The 6,952-nt window shown below is 33.5% G+C and overlaps 1 pseudogene; it reads left to right on the forward strand.

Annotated features, from left to right (window-relative positions):
* The first annotated feature begins 4,445 nt into the window (after positions 1-4,445).
* Positions 4,446-5,320, forward strand: LOC149231180 (uncharacterized; annotated as a pseudogene).
* Positions 5,321-6,952: the final 1,632 nt, after the last annotated feature.

Raw genomic sequence — 6,952 nt, forward strand, 5'->3', positions numbered from 1 at the left:
GTATTGCATCTAGAAGTGCCCCAAGAAAGCTTCTAATATAATGCTTTATATATGCAGGATCATTCATTTTTCTTGAGCCTATTATTAGATTCTGCATATAACAACAATACTAATCATGATAAACGAGATTACAAAGCCTTTGGGTCATATATAAGGATGCAAGATGGTCATGGTTTGTGTCTATCTCAAGGCTATGAAATTGTGCATTCAAGACTTGTATTATTACTTCATCTGATTTGAGACCATTCATCATTTCATCCTTAGTCTTTCGTGCAACCAACACCATGTAAAACCACTTACCAATTTTATATCCGTATATTTTGGGGTGATCATTGCATCTTCTGGATTTTTAGTAGTAACACAATCTTTTGATGGTGTTTGTAATGTTGGGTTAGTGTCTACGAGCCTCATTGCCCATTTGTTGGTTAAGGGTGGTTACTTATCTTCAAAGCCTTTATTTTGGATCATCTCCAGCAACTATTTTTTTGAAGCATTTATGTGCTAGTTGTCGCTATTTTACTCTCATCCCTCTCAATGAAATCTATTCTACTTGAAAGTTCAACAAAGTAATTTAATGTTACCTAGCTCTCCTCTTATACAATTGCTTGGGAAGAGAAGTACTCAAACAAAACCCAAATGCTTACCCACATCCATAGGTCAAGAAAACCAATGCCCCTGTTTGCAATAACCAAATCAATCTCGAACAATCCTAAAGTTATGCCCCCCAACACATCAAATGGTCCATTCATATACATAAAAAACAATCCTTCTAGTTATGTAGGAGAAAGTGATAAAGGGACTCATAACAATTATCTTGTCTATGAAGAAAACCTAACAATCGTCTCCTCCATTCTAGTTGGCCATGCCATCCTTACCAACATAAAGCTTAATAATGCTACCATTTTTAGATTATATTTCTTCTATAGGTATTGATGATCTCACTGGCCTACTTTTTACAATTATAGCATACATAATTCTTTTTGGGGGGTCATCTTTTCTTGAAATATGGAATCCTTTTGTGAAACATTTTATTTTTCTTATACTTCCAAATCTATCCAAAGAAATCTAGATGTAAAAGTATAGTATTTATCCTTTTTCTTGTATTGGTAGATATTTTTATAGTCTCGTAGCCATGATTATGAGCACATCCCCATTTTGGCATATTTCCTACATTTTTTCACATAGATGATGCGAAAATATTTTCAAATCTTCTTTTACTCTTTTGGATAGACAACATTCTTGGATTACTATTCTGATGTGGCGATTTTCCATTGCTATGGACATGCCTTCTAGGGTAGTGGCTCTGTCTTTAAAATTTTTCTGTATTGCATCTAGAAGTGCCCCAAGAAAGCTTCTAATATAATGCTTTATATATGCAGGATCATTCATTTTTCTTGAGCCTATTATTAGATTATGCATATAACAAAAATACTAATCATGATAAACGAGATTACAAAGCCTTTGGGTCATATATAAGCATGCAAGATGGTCATGGTTTGTGTCTATCTCAAGGCTATGAAATTGTGCATTCAAGACTTGTATTATTACTTCATCTGATTTGGGACCATTCATCATTTCATCCTTAGTCTTTCGTGCAACCAACACCATGTAAAGCCACTTATCAATTTTATATCCGTATATTCTGGGGTGATCATTGCATCTTCTGGCTTTTTAGTAGTGACACAATCTTTTGATGGTGTTTGTAATGTTGGGTTAGTGTCTACGAGCCTCATTGCCCATTTGTTGGTTAAGGGTGGTTACTTATCTTCAAAGCCTTTATTTTGGATCATCTCCAGCAACTATTTTTTTGAAGCATTTATGTGCTAGTTGTCGCTATTTTCCTCTCATCCCTCTCAATGAAATCTATTCTACTTCAAATCTCAACAAAGTAATTTAATGTTACCTAGCTCTCCTCTTAAACATTTTAGACATGCTTCCTAATTCGAACATTCATCTTTTGCAATTTTGTTTCTTTTTCCATTCAATGGTTAATTGTGAGAAATGCAATTTCAACATCAATTCCCTTTTCAACATTGGTATCTTTGTCTATTTTAAAAGAGTATTTTCTTCTTTCCTCATCTTGTGAAAGACTATTTTATACTTAAGTACCTAACATGACCTCATTCTTTGGGTCTATTTTTTCTTATATTTACTTTCTATGTTCCACTTAAAAACACACATATGAGTGTTGTTTTCCCATACAACCAACTATTACGGATTATAAATTTATACAAACATTTTTTGAAGCTCAACCATGAAAGTTATCTTTTGCTTAGAGTAACGTCTTCCATCACTATAAATAATAATCACCCTTTTATATTTTATACAACAATGCAAAAAGAAACATATTTTCTAATTTAATATATGATGCGACAGCTCATACATGACCTCGGCTGGTCCCGGATTTCTAGATGAACATTGAAGAATTGAACAAATATCGATGCCTTAGTTAAGAGTATCACATTAATTTCTAGAAAGGACGCATGGCTCAATGTTAGATCTTCTCCTCCACTCATTGTTACATCTCTTTTTATAAAGGAAAAAGGATCACACTAATATTTCATTTCGATAATAAGAAAATCCAGGTCGAATGGAAGGGGATAGCGTGGTCAAGACGATGGATTGCTGAAGGGATATGCACTCTACAATTTGGATGTATGTCTAAATCATATAAGAACATAAATCTGAATGCAACTTTCTCTTTGTATTCACAACATATATCTGAATGCAACTTTCTGTTTGTAATCACAATATTGATTAAGTTATTCTTATAAGCATCGTCGTTCAGTTTAAAAACACATGAAGGTTCGGTTTAAAAACACATCAAAGGTTGAACAATGAACAGTACTTGTTTTTTAAATAAATTAATCACTAATTTTTGGCCAACAAAACATCAATATATTTTATGTTTTTAATCAAACTTCATCACAATTATTCGGCCCACAAAGCATCGAGAATTAAGTCATGTTTTTCAACTACGAAATAACTAAATTAATTATCAACAGACAAGAGACACATGCATGACTTTCAAAAGCTTATTATGTACCCTAAGAAATTGAATAAATATCCCTCATATCCGCATCGCATTGCCATTATTTAATCATACGCCATGAGTATATCGATATAATATCTTAGAACATGGCTCCCGCTATTTCATACGTAGCATCTACTCAAATGATCTACTCAACCTAGGATTCACTTATAAAAGGCGAACACTTTACATTAAAAAACTGCGTGAGAAAGTTCCCGGCCAGAAAATAATATGTTAGAACATGCATCCCTCTATTTCATACAAAGCTCCTACTCAAATGATATACAAAAGCCCTCAAATCATACGCCAAACCTACGTAGTAGGATTCAATTTAAAATGGGGTAGCCATATGCGTCATTAATGCCGTAACTCTGGCCGAACCTTCGCGCCGAGGCACGAGTCAATTTCAGGGTGTATTCTAAGTGTTGTCTGTTTTGGAGGTTTTAGGGTTATACTTTTGGATAAAAAAATTCTGAAATTCGATAGGAAACCGTTGAAATAAATCTGATTTGTGGAATTTTTTAACTGGCCAATTCTGTCGATTTGTTATTCTTTTTAATATTTTTCTAAACAAAAATATTCCACCATTGGATTAAAAATTCATCTATTTTTTACGTGCTTATAATTAAATTGATGATATTTTTTCAAAATTTATGTATTTCAATGATAAATTACAATTTTTAATTGAATATTAGCTTATATATGATTTTTAAAATCAAAATATTAAAAAAAAACACTATTGCATAATTACGTGATTTAAATGTTTATATATATATATATAAATTCAAAATTTATGTATTTCAATGATAAATTACAATTTTTAATTGAATATTAGCTTATATATGATTTTTAAAATCAAAATATTAAAAAAAAACACTATTGCATAATTACGTGATTTAAATGTTTATATATATATATATAAATTCACATTTAAAAATAAATTTTAAATAAATATAATGGTAAGAGTGTTTGAATTTTTTTTATAATAGAAATAGATTTAACATTATTAAAACCCTCTAAGCCTACAATCTTAAAACTTAATAGTGATAACCTAAATTTCCAAAAAATTATCAAATTTTACAAAATCTATTAAAAAAAAAAAAAAAATTCCCATCATTTTCCACACAAATTTACAACTTAACATAATCTAACCTAAAATTATTTCCCCCAGTTGCAACCAAAAGTTCCCAAATTTATAATAGCTGTACAACCCCCTTTCAAGAGTTCCTATGGTGAATGACGCTTAGAGTTCATGCAAGGACATAGCGACGACGGAGACGACTTCCCATGTGATTCTGACGGCAACAGCGTACGGCTAAGAGAAATAATTTGGACGGGGCGGGCCCCGCCCGCTCCCCACATTCAGATGCATATGCATAGTCTTTTCTCTTTAAAGCCCAGGGGAAGCTGAGCACATGTCTGTGCAGCTCTCTGTCTCCCTCTCTTAGGGAACATCAGAAATTTAGTTTGGAAATTTGCTGAGCTGCTTATCATATGGAGCGGCGTTCTGTAGGTGGGAAATGGGCACCATGGAGGGCCGATTTCCAACAGAAATATTTGAGCCGGCTCCTCTCGCTGCTACGCCGTAGAAAAATCCATCAACGCTCGAGCAGGCTCTCCGCTCGAATTCGAGCAGTGAAATTGGCCGCAGATCTGTCGCTGGCCATGACGGTGAGGAGTCGAACCGCGTGGCGCCGGGCCATTCTCGGCAAATACCATTTTAGGTTTAACAAATCGCGCTGCCAACGTCGAAGAGTTAAATCCAGACGAAATCCAAGGGGAACAAGGAGATCTGTGTCTGGCAAGGGCAGACCCTGCGAAACGGCGGCCGCTTGCGATAATGCCCGCAAACAACTGCCCGGAGAGGAATACGGGCTGATGGGGACGACAGGCATATGGTCATGTGATAATTGCAATGAAGAAGCTACGGGCACGGTGGATTCTCGAATGGAGACTCTGAGGGCGCTTGTGCCGGGGAGCGGCCGACTGGACACGCCTGTTTTCCTAAAAGAAGCGGCGGACTACATCGTGGCGCTTGAAATGCAGGTTCAGGCAATGCGGGCACTAGCAGATTTATGGTCAAATTCTAATGCTCACGCTTCTTGCCATGATAAAATATAAGATTGCCCGATGGAATCACGGGCGGCGCAAGCAAGAGTGACGGGTATAGTGCACGCAGCAACTACCAGAATTATAGTGAATGTCTGTTCCAGGAAGAACAGAAAATATTACACCGTGTCAGTGGTGGAGAGTTTCTAAACGCATTCTCCATATGCTCTGCAATATGCAGATAGGTGAACTTGGATTTAGAATTTGGTTTAAATTTATTTGTTTAGCAAACTGCTCTGTGTCAATGTTATGTGTTTATCATTTTCCTTTTTTCTGTTTCAATGGAAGAAATCAGGTCTTAATCAGCTTTTAGGTATATATAGTCCTCATTGAGATTGGACCACACAACATTTCTTAATCAACTTTTAAAGGAAGAAATCAGGTCTTAATCAGCTTTTAGGTATATATAGTCCTCATTGAGATTGGACCACACAACATTTCTTAATCAACTTTTAAGATATATATAGTTTTGATTGAGATTGGACCACAAAATTTGTGAGACCAAACCTGCTATCCTAACTTTTGAAAAACTTGATCTTTGCCTTTTCTGTTGACTCTTTTATGTATTCAATGTTAATTCTCTACTTTAAATATAAAACTCCATGTATCTGCTGTCTTTTATCAATCTAGTGATGCATTCAGATTTAGTTAGTTACATTTGAAATTCCCTTTCATTACATTACTCATTTTTTATTATGATTTGGATGATGTTATTTGTTGTTTATGTATTTTTAAATAGATGGTGAGTGTGTTGTTAAGGTACTCTTATATGTTATGTTAAGTTACTAGGTGTGTTGTTAAAGTACTCTTAGATGTAAGTCACTCATTGAATGTTATTCTTGGAAATGATCACGATGTAACTTACTTTTATAGAACTTAAAAAAAAAAAATGTTGTTTCTTATGTGAATTATGGTTGATATCATAATTACCAAGTTCGAATTGGATATGATAAAAATTCGAATAGAAAATTTTCAATTAAGAAAAAATTTGAATATACACATCTTAAACATTTAGATATATACACTTTTCTTCATGCTTTCTGTGTATTTTTTTTAGTGTTCATTTTGAAATTATTAATTAGTATAAACCATTTCAAAACTATAATTTACTAAGAAAAACCGCATTCTTTTTTTTCTTTAAAATCTCTCTTATTTTTATTTAAAATTATTTAATAAAAATACATACTAAAACATTAAATATTCTGAACTTATTTATTTAGATTTTTTATAAATATATTTTAAAAATCAAAATAAATTATTTTCTATAGAACCTGTTGTCTATAGAGCTTGCTGACCTTTATTGTTTAGGCTCCAATATTTCAAATATTTCACCTTTATTGTTTAGGCTCCAATATTTCAAATATTTCAGAAATTCATGGTTCAAGCTAAAATGCTTGCTTTTCGGCCTTCTAAATCCTGTACGGAAATACCTAAAATAAAAAATTTACCCATTAATAATTAGTTACCACACAGGATTCTGCAGCCATCGATTAGGTGCTTAGGGCATTGTGTTTAGCAAACACATACATGCCAATAAACAATGAACTGATTTTTCTGAATTTAATTTGCCCAGGCCTGAACCGAATCCGTGAAATATCCATACCAAACTTCGAATTAGCTTATTAATCGCGGAACTGAATCGGATACCCTAATTTCCGGAATTTTTTTTAGTGAATTTGACCAAATTTGATAACAATACTTGATCTGTCATTCAAAGAAGCCTTACTAGATGTTGAGTTAGTTTTTATCTCAAAACTGTCTGATAATAACGTGTACTACATTAGAGGATTTAGTTATCTTTCATAATATGTT

The sequence above is a fragment of the Pinus tabuliformis genome, chromosome J (assembly GCF_031772625.1).
Source record: "Pinus tabuliformis cultivar Carrire ecotype Pingquan chromosome J, CPIR1, whole genome shotgun sequence".
NCBI classification, from domain to species: domain Eukaryota; kingdom Viridiplantae; phylum Streptophyta; class Pinopsida; order Pinales; family Pinaceae; genus Pinus; species Pinus tabuliformis.